This window comes from Pseudorca crassidens, chromosome 16 (genome assembly GCF_039906515.1).
Source record: "Pseudorca crassidens isolate mPseCra1 chromosome 16, mPseCra1.hap1, whole genome shotgun sequence".
NCBI lineage: Eukaryota > Metazoa > Chordata > Mammalia > Artiodactyla > Delphinidae > Pseudorca > Pseudorca crassidens.
The window spans coordinates 73,988,839-74,005,941 of NC_090311.1; the positions used below are offsets into that span (position 1 = coordinate 73,988,839).

The 17,103-nt window shown below is 46.2% G+C and overlaps 1 protein-coding gene across 4 annotated transcripts in view; it reads left to right on the forward strand.

Annotated features, from left to right (window-relative positions):
- RASGEF1A (RasGEF domain family member 1A) overlaps window positions 1-17,103 on the forward strand; it is a 240,782-nt gene that overhangs the window by 38,106 nt on the left and 185,573 nt on the right. For all 4 annotated transcript variants that reach the window (XM_067710956.1, XM_067710957.1, XM_067710959.1 and 1 more), the window contains one exon: window positions 3,145-3,300. The gene's annotated coding sequence lies outside the window, so the exon portion shown is untranslated. The remainder of the gene's footprint in view (window positions 1-3,144; window positions 3,301-17,103) is intronic.

A 17,103-nucleotide genomic window follows, 5' to 3' on the forward strand; every position in this document is an offset into this window, starting at 1 on the left:
CCAGCCACCCCAGGGTGCATGAATGTGGAACAAAGTCTTATATGCCGTGGAGACTTTGTGGCTGTTTGTTACACAGCATTCTGGCAATAGCCAACCAATTTACAACGTTGTGTTAGTTTCAGGTGTACAGCAAAGTGAATCAGTTATACATGTACATATATCCACTCTTTTTTAGATTCTTTTCCCATATAGGCCATTACAGAGTATTGAGTAGAGTTCACTGTGCTATACAGTAGGTCTATATTAGTTATCTATTTTATATATAGTAATGTGTATATGTCAAACCAAATCTCTCAATTTATCCTTCCCTCCTCTTACCCCCGAGTAATCATTACTTTGTTTTCTACATCTGTGACTCTCTCTGTTTGTTGTTTTTTTAAATTATTTATTTATTTATTTATTGGCTGTGTTGGTTCTTCCATGCTGCGTGTGGGCTTTTCTCTAGTTGCAGTGAGCAGGGGCTACTCTCTGTTGCGGTGCACGGACTTCTCACCGCAGTGGCCTCTCTTGTTGCAGAGCACGGACTCTAGGCGCACAGGCTTCAGCAGTTGCGGCACGTGGGCTCAGTAGTTGTGGCTCACGGGCTTTGTTGCTCCACGGCATGTGGGATCTTCCCGGACCAGGGCTCGAACCTGTGTCCCCTGTATTGGCAGGCGGATTCCCAACCACTGTGCCACCAAGGAAGCCCCTCTATTTCTGTTTTGTAGATAAGTTCATTTGTACCCTTTTTTTAGATTCCACACAGAAGTGATATCATATAATATTTGTCTTTCTCTGTCTGACTTATTTCACTCAGTATGACAATCTCTAGGTCCATCCATGTTGCTGCAAATGGCATTATCTTGTTCTTTTTATGGCTGAGTAATATTCCATTGTATATATGTATCACATCTTTTTCCATTCCTCTGTTGATGGACATTTAGGTTACTTCCATGTCCTGGCTATTGTAGGTAGTGCTGCAGTGAACATTGGGGTGCATGTATCTTTTCAAATTATGTTTTTCTCCGGATATATTTCCAGGAGTGGGATTGCTGGATCATTAAAAATAGAGCTACTGGACTTCCCTGGTGGCACAGTGGTTAAGAATCCGCCTGCCAATTTAGGGGACATGGGTTCGAGCCCTGGTCCGGGAAGATCCCACATACCGCTGAGCAACTAAGCCCATGTGCCACAACTACTGAGCCTGTGCTCTAGAGCCTGCGAGCCACAACTACTGAGCCCGCAGGCCTAGAGCCCATGCTCCGCAACAAGAGAAGCCACTGCAATCAGAAGCCCACGCACCACAATGAAGAGTAGCCCCCACTTGCCGCAACTAGAGAAAGCCTGCGCACAGCAACGAAGACCCAACGCAGCCAAAAATAATAAATAAATAAATAAATTTTAAAAAGAAAAAAGAGCTACCGTATTTTTATAGGAACTTCTATACTTCACAGAGATAATTTTTCATCTATGAAACTGGCAATGATATATAGAGAGATAGAGACTATGAAATATGCGTTTGGTAAGGGCTCAGGAAACAGGAATGTTAATTTGCTGCTGGTAAGAGGGTAAATTGGTAGCAACCTGTTTGGAAGTCTTATTTGGCTATAAGTATTAAAATTATTACATTCGCTCAATACTTCTATTACTAAAAATTTATTCTAAGAAACAAGGACATGCACAGAGAATTATTGACAAGGATATTCACTAAAATGTTATTTCACAGTGTAGTAAAATGTAAATGTTAGTAGAGGACATTGTTGTTTTATAATTCCCAAATGATAGACACTAGAGCACTTCTAATACAGGCATCAGTTATGAGGAATGCTTAGCAATGTGCCAGGCAAATAGCTCTCTGAGCAAGGACTGGGACCCACTTCCATCCCATTGCCCAGACTTTACCCTCAGGGCTAACAACATGGAGTGAAACTCACCCACGGCTGTCTGCTCGCCCCCGCTGCTCCTGGGGGAGCAGAAATTCTGCCCTGAAGAACTGGAGGCAAAAACTGAGACAGGAACATCAGGTCCTGCAGCAGGGAGGGGCCCAAGGAGGCTCTGGCAGGAGCGTAGCGCTGCGGGGGAAGGGAACGCCATTGTTCCAGGGAAGCTACAGAAACGTACCATAATGACTTCACGAGCCTACTCCGGTATGGTCAAGTGGCCCTTGACGAAGCTCTTACCTATGATCTCATTTGATCTTCAGGTCAGGGCTGAGATGGACAGCGGTCACCAAAGCTCAAAGGAACGAGCTTCCCTGAGGTCTCCGAGTGAAAATGAGAGCTAACACCATGGGCACTCACGAAGCTGTGCTCTTCTAAGTTCTTTGAACATATTAATTCATTTAAGGTTCATAACAAGCCGAGGGAGGAGGCTCTCTCATCATTATTCTATAGATAGGAAGCAGAGAAACGCAGCGAGGCCACAGCCAGCTTGTGGCAGAGCTGGGGCGTGAACTCAGGGGTCCTCACTCAGGTCCACACACTCGGCCTGGATCCCAGCAGGCTCCTAGGTCCACCTCACTGGTTTTGGGCTCTCAAACGTCTTCTCTGCCTCACTGCCTGGCCCTGGGAAAAGGGCAGGCTGAGGGCCAGGAGTAAGTGAATTGTCCTGGCTGGCCACAGTAGGGACTGCTTCAAAACGTACGGTTTCTTCTTCTTCTTCTTCTTCTTTAATTTTATAAATTTATTTTTATTTTTGGCTGCGTTGAGTCTTCACTGCTGTGCATGGGCTTTCTCTAGTTGCAGGAGCAGGGGCTACTCTTTGTTGTGGTGCGCGGGCTTCTCATTGTGGTGGCTTCTCTTGTTGCAGAGCACGGGCTCTAGGTGCACGGACTTCAGTAGTTGTGGCTCGCGGGCTCTAGAGCGCAGGCTCAGTAGTTGTGGCGCACGGGCTTAGTTGCTCTGCGGCATGTGGGATCTTCCTGGACCAGGGCTCGAACCCGTGTCCCCTGCATTGGCAGGTGGATTCTTAACCACTGTGCCACCAGGGAAGTCCGTACGGTTTCTTCTCGATGAGAAGACCCCCTTTTAGGCAGGACAGAAGGGGAGGAACGGGAGCGGCAGACCTCTCCCAGGCATGAGCCCGGCATCCGTTGTCTCACCGTGTGGGTGGGAGCTGGGAGGCAGGCACTCTAGGCTATCACTCTCTTTGTTTCCTTCCCTCCAGAGCACAGACACGCCGCTGTGTACTGATGGAGTTCATCAGTCAGTGTGAGGGCGCGTTGCCGGAAGATGTGACTCTGTTCCCCCTCACCCTGAGGACAAGGCAGGGCCACCGCACGATACAACAACATGCCGATCTCCATGGATTCCCGAAACACAGGTCAGTGCCCCAGACACACAGTCGTGGTGATTTGCTTGCTTCTGTTCTGAACTCAGAGTCCTAGAAGCCCTCACTCGGTTCCCTGGGACAGTCTTACAGGTGATGTTAGTTGATGCTAAGAATCCTGTACCCATGAGTCTTTTTTGTAGTGTCATTTGCTGAGTATGCAATCCAGTCCTTCCCACCCTGGCTTTGAGACGGTCCTTTGTTGGGCATGCAACTTCTGGCTTTTAACTTAAAATGGTTCTTCAGGCAAGCGTAGCAGGAAAGCAGAAGCCATCTGCTGAAGACAAGACTGAATGGCCTGGTTAAATTATTATAGTAACCAACAATATCAGGATAAAGAGAAGAAATAAGCTTTCATGAGGTTTGATACAGAACTACTTCTCAGGGTTACCCCAGGGGCATGAGCACCGTGACATAGCCAGCCTTCCGACTCACCCTGTAAAGCACACGGACTCTAAATGTTTTTTTAATGTAACATTTTTTCATACTCTGCACGTTCTGCATATACAAAATTAACCTCCTAAAGGTTGAACTTCACTTTTAGATTTTAGAGCTTTGCCTGCCCTGTGGGCTGGATAAGTAGGTCAGCCGGTCAGCTCTTCAATGTTGCATTAATAAAAAATGTGGAGCTAATTAAATGTAAAGGATAGCACCGTGCCTCTTATTCCTAGGGTCCCTTGCACGCGACTGCTGTGTCAGGTGACAGGTGAAGGAGCAAAAACCTCTGGGGCATTTGTTTATTCAGGAAGCATCAAGATGGTGTGGGTGTAAAACCCCGTTGACAGCATTGGTTTTTTCTGAGTTTAGTGTTTGATCATAAGAAAGACAATACCAGATAGGCTTGTCTGAAGAGACTGGCCCCTTGGCTGAGGCTGAATCCTAATTTCCTGGGAGTAAGACACAGGCACAAGGCCATGGACAGAGAGTGGACAGGGCATGTGAAGCCAGGCCTCTTAGGATATGGCACGAAGGGAGTAAGACTAGGAAGAAAAGCAAGGAAATCATTAAAACTGAGGATCAAAGTGAACACCCGGGTGGGTCAGGGGGATATGGCCACATCCGGGGCCAATGGTTTGCCCCCTTGAGTTACAGACTCAGGCTTAGGCACACACAGAAGATGTCTGAACATGATGGTGTGTCTACTTCATCCACTGAGACATAGTAGTACACTGGCCCTACTTCCTAGTGCTCTTTATGCCCTGCCTTTATAACCTCTCATACACATAATGATATTTATTCTTTTTTTTTTTTTTGCTGTACGCGGGCCTCTCACTGTTGTGGCCTCTCCCGTTGTGGAGCACAGGCTCTGGACGCACAGGCTTAGCGGCCATGGCTCATGGGTGCAGCCGCTCCGCGGCATGTAGGATCTTCCCGGACCAGGGCACGAACCCATGTCCCCTGCATCGGCAGGCGGACTCTCAACCACTGTGCCACCGGGAAAGCCCGACATTTATTCTTTTAAGGTGCAAAACATGTTTACATACAAAAACTTGAATCCCCACAAAATCTATACAAGCCTAAGACACAGCCCTGACACTCACAGCCCTGATTCTCCCTGACACAAATGTCCTACGCAAATCTGGTCTAGGAAAACTCACCTTTAAGATGAGATGAGGAAAAGAATCTAGCGAAGGATCACTTTGGAGATCACTACATGAGAAAAGTCAAGGCAACACAAACGGTTGAGGAAGGACTGTTGCCACGAGGCCCATGAAAAGCACGACCAAACATCTTGTGTCAAGTGACACCAGATGATAGAGTCTCCTCTGCAAACAGGAGATACATGTGGAGACACAGAGATGAGGGGAAGAGGGCAGGACCTCAGAGATGAACCGTGACCTGGCAGAGCTCAGGGATGGAAAAACCCTGCTCAGAAGTGATTTCCTCTGGGAGCAGGCAGTGGGGAAAAGAGGAGGGAGTCGCTACAAAGAGCCTCTTTCTCACCCTACTCAGTGTCTGAGCCCTCTGGACTGATTCCCTTGCAGGAGTGCTCAGGAGTTTGCTCATACATCTACAGTGGCTGGGAGGCCTGTTCTAGGACTGCTCTATGATGGAGAAGGCCTTCCTTAGGACAAGCTGTTCTCTCTCCAACCTTGACTCCCCACTAGCTCGTCCTAGATCTCTTCTTTTTAGGGCTTCATGAACCTCTGGGCTCCCTCTCATGGGTCTCCCACCCATGTTCCCAAGTCTAAGCTCCTTAAATCCCAAATCCATGATCTCTCAGTTGCTACAGCCTTGATCCATAGGCTCATGGTCCCTGAGCTCAGAGCCCTCTGCCTCCTGTCAAAAGTACCCTGGCCACCCCTTCTCCAGGACCCTTGAAACCCCACTTCTTTGTGTTCTGCCTCATTGCATCTGGACACCTGAGCATTGAATTAGGGATGGGGTGTGGGGACCTGGAAGTGATGCAGAAATAAGAGTTTAGTGTTGTATGTCATCACCATGGAAACACCTGGTCCTGTGATCTGGGTGCAGCTTCAGGGATGTGGGACCAGAGTCAGACCAGCAGGGGCGCCAGTCTTCACTCCACAAGTGTTTCTGAGTGGCTGTTCTGCTAGGCCTCTTCTCTCCCCTGATCTCCTCGGAGCATTGGGTCCTTGGGAAGCATCGGGTTCCTGGGGCTCATTGAGGAACTGGGGAGCTCCAGGATTGAGGGGCTGCTCCACTGCAGGCTCAATGTGTGGCGGACACAGAACAAGTATCAGATAACGAGCCCATCACAGGGCACCCACAACTGACAAGGGCAGAATAAATGCCAGCTAAAGGAGACCATCAGGGGACCCTCAGAATTAAAGACAGGAGTGACTGAGTTGAGGCCGTTCACTACTCATCAGAGAGGACCAGAGAGTGGAGAAGCAAGTCTTGGAATAGAAATGCAAGAGGACTGGGCGTACCGGAAGACCCACATGGCCTGAGAACTCAGCACCTCTGACTCTGGCTTAGAAGAGGCCTAAGGCTTCAGAGCTGTGGCGAGGGTGGGGCTTTTAATGAAATAACATCTGTTAAGAAGGACTGGGCGACTTAAAAAGGCTGTACTGCCTGAGGAGCCATGGCCTGGGCCAGTTTCTTGATGTGCGCAGGCAGCCAGTGCTTACTACCATTTTTTTTTTTTTTTTCGGTACACGGGCCTCTCACTGTTGTGGCCTCTCCCGTTGCGGAGCACAGGCTCCGGACGCGCAGGCTCAGCAGCCATGGCTCACGGGCCTAGCCGCTCCGCGGCATGTGGGATCTTCCCGGACCGGGGCACGAACCCGCGTCCCCCGCATCGGCAGGCGGACTCTCAACCACTGCGCTACCAGGGAAGCCCCATACTACCATTTTATTCTTGGAGCTCCACTCTCCTTAAGACATTGAGTGAATCAACAACGAACTGAGCCAAAGTTTAAAAATATACGTACAGAAATGCAACAAGTGCTGGGACTTCCCTGGTGGTCCAGTGGCTAAGGCTCTGTGCTCCCAATGCAGGGGGCCGAGTTTCGATCCCTGGTCAGGGAAGTAGATCCCACATGCCGCAAATAGAAGATCCCGCCTGCCGCAACTAAGACCCAGCACAGCCAAATAAATAAATAAATATTAAAAAGAAAAGAAATGCAACATGTGTTTTGAAAATGGCCAGATTGTGAAGAGAGGGCCAGAGCAACAGAGTTGCCTTTTTTAAAAAAAAAATAAATTTATTTATTTATTTATTTTTGGCTGCATTGGGTCTTCGTTGCTGCGCGCGGGCTTTCTCTAGTTGCGGCGAGCGGGGGCTACTCTTTGTCGCGGTGTGCGGGCTTCTCATTGTGGTGGCTTCTCTTTGTTACAGAGCACGGGCTCTAGGCGTGTGGGTTTCAGTAGTTGTGGCTCACGGGCTCTAGAGCTCAGGCTCAGTAGTTGTGGCGCACAGGCTTAGTTGCTCCGAAGCATGTGGGATCTTCCCGGACCAGGGCTCAAACCCATGTCCCCTGCATTGGCAGGCGGATTCATAACCGCTGTGCCACCAGGGAAGCCCCAGAGTTGCCTTTTTAAAAACCCACATGGCTGGCATCCAAAAGCCAATTCCTGGAAGGTATTCATAAAAATCTTTCCAGAAAAATCACATCTGAGTCAAGGAGGCTCTTTTGGCCTGCCTCCTGGAATTGGAGAAGTCCTTCACAACCTATCAGTGCTGTACCAAACTGGTTCTCTAGTTTCTGAATGTGCCGAGAATGGGCCTTTGCCTCAGCTAGGGAATCACCCACGAGGCCTCAAATAAAGTCAAGCCACGTGCAGAAGGCACAAGGCTGCACTCGCTGGGCCTGCAGAGGCACACGGGGTAGAGGCAGCGGGAAGCACAGTGCTGGGATGTGCAGCAGCCAAGGCCTGAGATATGCAGAAAGGAAGAGGGAAATGAAAGGCACAAGAAAGTGCAGAGATAGAAAGGAACAAGCAAAAACCATCTGAGCAAGTAAAAACATACAAGGAGAGCAATCAAGAACTGCAGGACAAATGACAGAAAACCATGGACCCGCCTGGAACACACGTAGGCGTCCTTGGTACCCAAGAGCCCCTGAACGCCTCACTCCCGCCCCCTAGTGGCTGCAGGGTAAGCTCTGGTCAAGGACAAGACATAAGTGCCAACTCCAGGTGACTTTGCACAGAAGCACATCTTAAACTGAAGAGTTTCAAAGATCAAGCAGTTTAAAATCATTTCCAGGAAGACCTGGGAAGTGGGGTCTCAAGGCAACACCTCCTCTTTGTTTCATGGAATAGAATTTGGGCTCAAAGAGGGGCTTCCCGCAGACCTCCACTTAGGGATTGAGAACTTTAGTGTAAATGTAATTATTTTCAAGCATTTTTTTTCTAGAATTTATTGTGAAGTGAAAGTTTTATGAATCTCTGCCAGATATATCTTATGTTTAAGGTTCTTCCTATTTGTGTATCTGTGGCTTCGTGTGAAAGAAAATTTTCAAAATTAAGGTTCATTAAAAAGTAAGAATAGGGCTTCCCTGGTGGCGCAGTGGTTGAGAGTCCGCCTGCCGATGCAGGGGACGCAAGTTCGTGCCCCGGTCCAGGAAGATCCCACATGCCGCGGAGCGGCTGGGCCCGTGAGCCATGGCTGCTGAGCCTGCGCGTCCGGAGCCTGTGCTCCGCAACGGGAGAGGCCACAACAGTGAGAGGCCCGCGTACCACCAAAAAAAAAAAAAAAAAAGTTAGAATAGGGAATTCCCTGGAGGTCTAGTGGTCAGGACTCTGTGCTTCCACTGCAGGAGGCACGGGTTCGATCCCTGGTTGGGGAACTAAGATCCTGAAAGCTGCGTGGCAGGGCTAAATAAATAAATAAATAAATGGCTGTTGTTTTTTTTTAAAAAAGAATACTTTTGTTTCTTATTTATTTTTTAATTATAGTTGATTTACAATGTTGTGTTAGTTTCTGGTGTACAGCAGAATGATTCAGTTTTATATATAAGTATTACTTCAATTAGTATGTATATATATGTATTCTTTTTCATGTTCTTTTCCATTATGGTTTATTACAGGGTATTGAATATAGTTCCCTGTGCTATACAGTAGGACTTTGTTTTTTATCTATTTTATACATAGTAGTTTGTATCTGCTAATCCCAAACTCCTAATTTATCCCTCCTCAACCCCTTTCCCCTTTGGTAACCTTAATGAGTTTGTTTTCTATGTTTGTGAGCCCGTTTCTGTTTTGTAAATAAGTTCATCTGTATCATACTTTATTTTATTTGGCCGCACCTGGCAGCTGTGGGATCTTATTTCCCCAACCAGGGATCAAACTCTTGCCCTCTGCAGTGGAAGCTCGGAGTCTCAACCACTGGACCGCCAGGGAAGTCCCTCAGTAAACACTTTTAGTCAACACGCTGCCATAAACTTGTGGTGTCCTGTAGTAGAATTCAGTTAGCAATGTTCTCAGAGTGTGTGGGAAGAAAGGTGAGTGGAAGCTGATTCCATCAGGCTGAGTGGAGAAGCATGGGGTGGGGGTGGAGGGCTTGAGACCTGATCGCCCTCCCCAGGCAGCGGCCGGGGGTCACTTCCCCAGCCCCTCCCTCCGGCGCATGACCAGAAGCCTGTGGCGGCTGCCTAGACTCAGCCACCCAAGCCAGGTCCCATGGGCCACGGTGGTGCCCGATATCACCACCAGAGGGTGAGTGGGATTCAGCATTGTTTGGCCTTGCTCTCTGGACAACAGAACAAACAACCTGGCTTCTGTTTCAGGACACCAATCTGTTTAGCTGAGATGCTGCCGTGCGGGTGAACCCCCATTTACTAGAGTTAGGTTTTCAAGAAAATTCCCTCTGCTCTTCAGGGTTATAATAAGGGGGTATTTCGTCCTGGTGTGACTTTGCAGTGTGTGTTTGTGAGGAGGGCATGTGCCCTCTCCCTGTACACCCCCCCTCACCCCAGCTTCCCGACCCTGAGCCTCTCTGGCACTCCTGATAGTGTAAGTGCAAGACCTGCACACTGACAACCACGATGCTGCCAAGGGAAACCAGCAAGGACCTGAGCAAATGGAGAGAGAGTTCGTGTTCATGGGCTGGAAGATGCAATATGATTAAGACGGCAATTCTCTCCGAAGTATCTATAGAGTCACTGCAGTCTTTTAAAAAAATCCCAGAAGCTTTTTACAGAAATTGGCAAGCTTATCCCCTAGGGCAAAAACAGCCAAAAGAATTTTGAAAAAGAACAAAGTTGGAGGATTTATGTTTCCCGACTTCAAAACTTACTATAAAGCTTCAGTAAAAAAGAAACAAACAAAAAACAGTATGGTGCTGGCATATGGATAGGCATATATATCAGTGGCACAGACTAGAGTCTGTTGCAGCAAAAATAGAAATGAAGTTTTCCCTCTCCTGAGAACAAGGAAAATAAAGGGAACAGGCTAGAGAAGAGACATAACCTGGCCTGAAAGAATTAATCACCCCTAGTTTTTTTTTTTTTAACTGTTACTAATCTGTAGTGTCTGTAAATAGATTTTACTCCACAAAACTAACCTATTACTCTTTAACACTATGTGAATTACATCCTGCACTCCCTTGTAACATTTGCATTTCAGAAAAAAGTTGCAGGCTGATAACCCAGAGACAAACGGACCCAGTAACAGGGCTGCCTGACGCCAGCACTGACTGTTTTGAAATAATGCAGGAAGAAGAAGAATGCAGGACCTTCACTACTTTGATCCTTATCATATACCCTGGACTGCTAGACCCACATATAAAATCTTCTCCCATTCCCGAAGGGGGTGTGGGCACAGTTCTTGAGGCGCTAGACTTCTGTCTTCCCTTCTGCCTGGCAGAAAAATAAAGCCATCTCTCTCTTCCTCCAAAATCTCTGTCTCCGTATTTCTGTATTTCTGTCCGGCATTGGTGCACAGGGAAGCCAATATTTCGGCAACAAGTCTAGAAATAAACCCTTACATTTATGGTTCATTGACTTTCAACAAAAATGTCAATGCAATTCAATGGAGTGAAAGGATAGTCATTTCAGCAAATGGTGCTGGGACAAAGGAATTAATGGTTGCCTGGGGTTGGGGTAGGAATGGGGAAGGACTGCCCACGGGGTGATAGAAATGCCCTAAAACTGAATTGTGGTGATAGTTGCTCAACAGTACAAATTAACTAAAAATCATTGAATTTACACCTGAAATGGGTAAATTCTATGGGGGAGGGAGAGGTAGACACCTCAGCCTGGAAGCAGGTCAGGCACTGGTGTGCTGAGGTGGGAGGGTCTGTAGTGGACAGGCTGGGTCTCTACCTTCTTCCCCACACCCTTGCTGAGCCTTTCGGAGCCTCTGCCCCTTCATTTTCGTAAACTAGGATAATGACACTTGTAGGCGGTTGGGGAGGGTGGAAGGAAGGCACCATAGGGCCAGCTGTGCCCTCCCTGTTGGGGTCCCACTCAGCTCCCAGAGCTGGGGGCAGCAATCCCTGACCGGGAGCCTCCCACTCTGGCTTCAGAGCACCCAGGGGCCGAGAGGGTCTGGCCAGCACCGTCCTGAAGGAGTAGCATGCTGCCCCCATGTACACTTTTCTAGTGGCTGCATTTAAAAAGTAAAAAGAAACAGGTGCAATTCATTTAAATAGTACATCTTATTTAACCTAATTCACTCTACATATTATCACTGACATGTGATCATTTTATTAATTATCAATAATACATTTTACATTCTGTTTTTCTTACAAAGTCTTCCAAATGTGATGTGTATTTTTCACTCATAGCGCGTTTCAGTTTGGACCAGCCATATTTCAAATGTCCAGATAGCCTCCGCTCATTTTTTGATTGGATTGGTTTTTTTGTGGTTGTTATTGAGTTGTATGAGCTGTTTGTATATTATGGAAATTAAGCCCTTGTCGGTTGCATCATTTGCAAATATTTTCTCCCAAACAATTAGCACAGGTGCTAAGACCACTGGATACCCACATGCAAAAGAATGAAGTTGGATTCTTACCTCACTCCATATACAAAATTAACTCAAAATGGATCAAAGACCTACATATAAGAACCAAAATTATATAACTTGTATTGATAGAGGAAAACATGAGAGTAAACCTTCATGACCTTGGATTCAATGATTTCTTAGATCTGATACCAAAAGCACAAGCAAGAAAAGCCAAAAGAGATGAATTGGACTTCTTACAACGAAAAACTGTTGTGCATAAAGGAGAAAGGGAAAAGATAATCCACCCTCCAAAATGGTACAAGATGTTTGGCAATCACGTATCTGATAAAGATCTGTAGCCCACCAGCCAAGACTGAGAGAGATGTACCCAACTCTGCAGGACACTTCATTGGGCTTAGAGGGTGACTAGGAAAGAAATCAGTCTGGCAGGTGCCCAAGGCCAGTGCGGACCCCAGGGCTGGGGAGGGAGAGGAGGAAGGGCTGAGAGTTGGCGTTAGAACGGATGGCCACTAGAGGACGCCAGAGCACCAGCGGGTGTTGGCGGAACTCCACGGATGTAACCAGAGAGGAGGTGCTGGTTATCGGGCGGCTCTGACTCTCCCACCCAAACTGCCTCGTCTCACAGAGGGGCACAGAGGTCTGCCTTCAGCATTTGATGGGGGCACTTCTAGCCTGGTCGGGTGGCCTAGTGGTTGGGACAGCCTAACAGGCTGTCTGCGGACTGACTGCCCTTTGTTTCTCCAGAGGCAGGACTCTGGAACCCAGAAATACCTGGCTTGACTCATGGGATTGCAGCTGTCAAGCTGCAGGCCTGCATGGGTGTTGGCATCTAGAAAACAAGGCTGTTGATCCTGAAAGTGGAGCCTGTAAAAGCCCTGGTATTTTGGTGGGTGGACTGTGCTCATCCCTGTTTGCTTTCTTCCTTTGCAGAGTTCTCCCCTAACTTCCTTCTTCCCTTTTCATCTGAGCCTCTTCTGTCCCCACACCCCTGCCGGGTGGACCTTAGCAAATCTCAAGTATAATATCCCGTATAATTAACTGTTTCAGCAGGCTGTATTTAGATCCCCAGAGCTTATTCATCCTGCATAACGTAATTTTTGTAATCGTGTCACCAACATCTCCTGTCTTCCCACGCAAGTTCCCGACAATCAAGATTCTGCTGTGTTTTGTGAGTTGGACTTTAGTAGATACCAGATGTAATTGAGATAAAAGTGTTTTCTTTTTGTGGTTGCTTTTTCCACTTAGCATAATGTCTTTCAGGTTCATTCATGTTTTCCCAAATGTAAGAGGTCATTTTTTTTAAGGCTGAACAATATTCATTCTTATATATCACATTTTCTTTATCTATTTCTGCTAGACACCAGGGAAACAATAATAGGATGGCACCTCTAATTTCTAGATGCCTAAATTAAATAGATAAATAAAATAAAAATTGATAACATCAAATTTTAGTGAGAACTGAGAGGAGTAAAAATTACCCTGTATAGAGCTCATGGGCACATAAAAAATACATCCAGGGATTCCCTGGTGGCTCAGTGGTTGAGAGTCCGCCTGCCGATGCAGGGGACATGGGTTCGTGCCCCGGTCCGGGAAGATCCCACATGCCGCGGAGTGGCTGGGCCCGTGAGCCATGGCCGCTGAGCCTGCGCGTCCGGAGCCTGTGCTTCGCAACGGGAGAGGCCACAGCAGTGAGAGGCCTGCGTACCGAAAAAAAAAAAAAATCCAGTTGGGAAAACTGATTGGTTTTTACTTATAAACTTAAAACTTTATTGGGAGCTCCCTGGCGGTCCAGCACTTAGGACTCCGTGATTTCACTGCCAAGGGCACGGGTTCAGTCCCCCATCGGGGAACTAAGATCCTGCAAACCAGGCAGCGTCGCCAAAAAACAAACAAAAACCTTTATCTATGCTATTAGAAAAAAGAGTAAAAGTAAATACAAAACAATGAAAACTCTCTGAAGTTCTTTTTTTTAAAGTTTTAAAAAATATATTATTTGTTTAATATTTATTTATTTGGCTGAGCCGGGTTTTAGTTATGGCATGTAGGATCTTTAGTTGCGGCCTGCAAACTCTTGGTTGCGGCATGTGGGATCTAGTTCCCTGACCATGGATCAAACCCGGGCCCCCTACATTGGGAGCACAGAGTCTTAGCTACTGGACCACCAGGGAAGTCTCTCTCTGAAGTTCTAAGACACCCTTACTTTCTGTATTCCTCCAGCCATCTATAATCAGCTTCTATTTTGTGCAAACGTTTACAAAAAAATCAAGAGTAGGGAAACAGAAACAAAGTTGAGTCCCAGTATCTACATCCTCATGGTTGTTATGGGACTCCTAATGCCAAAATCCCAGGGTATTATGAAGATTAACTCCAGTAATATCCATGAGGTTTCCAAAACAGTGCATTGTAACCTACTTGTAAACACATAACAGATGTGTTGTGTTCATTAACACATGTTCAGTGATTGTTGCACTAATGACTATATATATGTTTTCCAAATAGAGACATACTCAGATGTTACAGCCTTTATTAGCCTTCTGTAAACTTTGACGTGCCAGCCAAACATGTGATCCTTCAAGATTGTGATGGTGGCCTTTAATGGTCTTTAATAGTTGTTTTGAGATAAAGTGGTTGATGTAAGGGGCTGAGTTGTGGTGTGCCTACTTTCTCTAGTGCTACTAATAACGGGTCTGGGGGAGCAGCATCGGCACAAGGAAGAAAGTTGTTAAAGATGCCAGTTCATGCCGTTCCAAACCTGCAGAATCGCAATTTCTTCCATGGGTGCTGGAATGCTTTGTATGCATATTAAAGTTTGAGAGGCAAGATTTACATAAGTGCTTACAATAAAGATGATATGGCTAGTTTTTTTTTGTGTGTGTGTGTGTTACGCGGGCCTCTCACTGTTGTGGCCTTTCCCGTTGCGGAGCACAGGCCCCGGACGCGCAGGCTCAGCGGCCATGGCTCACGGGCCCAGCTGCTCCACGGCATGTGGGATCTTCCCGGACCGGGGCACGAACCTGTGTCCCCTGCATCAGCAGGCGGACTCTCAACCACTGCACCACCAGGGAAGCCCTACATGGCTCGTTTTAATAACTACTATCACCTATGACCTCCTTCGCAGATTCTGCCTGAGAGCACTTTTTTTTTTTTTTTTTGGCTGTACTGCACAGCATGTGGGATCTTCATTCACTGACCAGGGGCCGAACCTGCGCCTCAGGTATTGAAGGCTGATTCTTAACCACTGGACCACCAGGGAAGTCCCACATTTTAATAAATATGAAATGTAGTTAACTTCAATATTATATTTGATTCAAGTGTACAACATAGTTTCAAGTGAGCAACATAATTTATATAGATGACAAATAAATTTGCTTTAATTACGTTCTCCAGGCAATTCCAGGGAGAAACCAGGGTTATGCAACAGGTCTCGCAGGTATTTTTGTGGTGTGAGAGTTGAGTCCAGCCTTTGGTTCAAGGAAAGGTAATAATAGAGTCTGTGTGAGTGAGTCAGGTCAGTGCACCCCCCATTCCCCATTCCTGTAGCACCAGTAGTACTGAGTGTGAGACAGAAGGGCCTATGGAAACAGGGAAGGAGAATATTACGTTTTGGTCTCCGTGTAGGAGCTCATTTTCTTCTGAATCTGTCATGTGACAAAGGATAGGGGAGCGTGGCCTTTCTGCATATGAAGGGCCTTCTGCCTCTGAGTGTGCAGGTAGCAGGTGAAAGTGCTGTGCCGATGTCTTCAAGGGTGTACAGGTGTGATTTCTCTATACAATATCACCTGCGAAAGAAACCTGGAAATGGAAGAGGAAGAGGAAGAAATGGTAGGTTCTCAGGTAAAATTTGTGATCCAGATCAGCAGCCGTGTCACCTTTTCTTGCTGAAACCCCATGTATTTAGAACTTGCAAACATTTACTTCGGTACCTCTGGTAGTCCTGCCTAAAAAATTTGTTTTCAATACTTTTCCTTTTTTCCTAATGATAGCCAAGGTTAGATCTCTAGGCTATTCCTCTCTTATATCCCATTGCCTTTTCTCCATTTTCTCCATCCAGGTTCCCTTTACAGCATAAAGAATTTCTACCATGAATTACTGATGTGCAAATATTGAAAATGTTCCCTTTTTGTCATATCAACTTGAGGATGTGTTGATATACAGGATTCTCACTGAATATGAGGTTGGGTCCTGGGATATCAGTGAAGACAGAGAATATGTAATATTTAGGTCCTGTCTGGATGCAGGATCAGTCTACGAAGACAAGGATAATGAAAATGTACCAATTAAGCTGATTGCTGTAGGGCCTAGAATAACCCAGAGTTCTGAAAAATAGAGCTCTCAATTGCCTCAAGGAAAGACTTCCTATTTAAAATACACAAGAGTACAGGACATGAGAGTTACATGTGGTTTTAAATGTGCTTAACACTGTTCTCATGATTAGATTAATGTTTTTTGGTTTGCTTTTTTCTTTGCTTTCTTGCAAAACTGTTCCAGCAATGATGAGGCCTGTGTGCATGGGTCAGATGATATCAATTTGTCCCATTACAGCTGACGTTAATTTTGTTCACTTGATTCAGGGGCTATCTGCCAGATTCCTCGACTGAAAAGCTAATAATTTTCCAATTATTGTTAATAGGGTCTTGGAGGGATTTACTAAGAGATGTTCATAAACCATCACATTTCATGTGAATACTACTGTCTTCTTCATTTCCCTTTACTTGTAGATTGCTTTGGAAAATGAAGGCTCTCACCTTTGTTCAGGTTTTGTTAGTAAGAGTTCTGTAAATGGTCTTTTAAATTCCATTGTCATTTCAGTTATTTTCTTGTTTATTACTTTTTGTATCTCCAGGAAAAGAAAACAAGAGTCCTATAGTATATGTTCAAGTATCTTAAAATGCTATAATATAATCAGCACAAATGAGAAATGAAATAATTTCATGGAAATAGGGATTTGTTGATGCAAAGAAAATCTTCATGATATTTCATCTTGTCCTACTCATTTCTTGAGTTGATCTGCATCTTTCACTCTAGATCAGTGACAATTCTAGATACTTATAAAATTAAATAAGATATTGTTGTTCACATCTTAAAATCAGATATCCATCCTTTTTTTTTTTTTGGCCACACAGCACGGCTTGTGGAATCTTAGTTGCCCCACCAGGGATCGAACCTGTGCCCTTGGCAATGAAAGCACGGAGTCTTAACTAGGGAATTTCCTCCATTCCTTTTTTTTTTTTTTTCCAGTACACGGGCCTCTCACTGTTGTAGCCTCTCCCGTTGCGGAGCACAGGCTCCGGACGCGCAGACTCAGCGGCCATGGCTCACGGGCCCAGCCGCTCCACAGCGTGTGGGATCTTCCCGGACCAGGGCACGAACCCGTGTCCCCTGCATCAGCAGGTGGACTCTCAACCACTGTGCCACCAG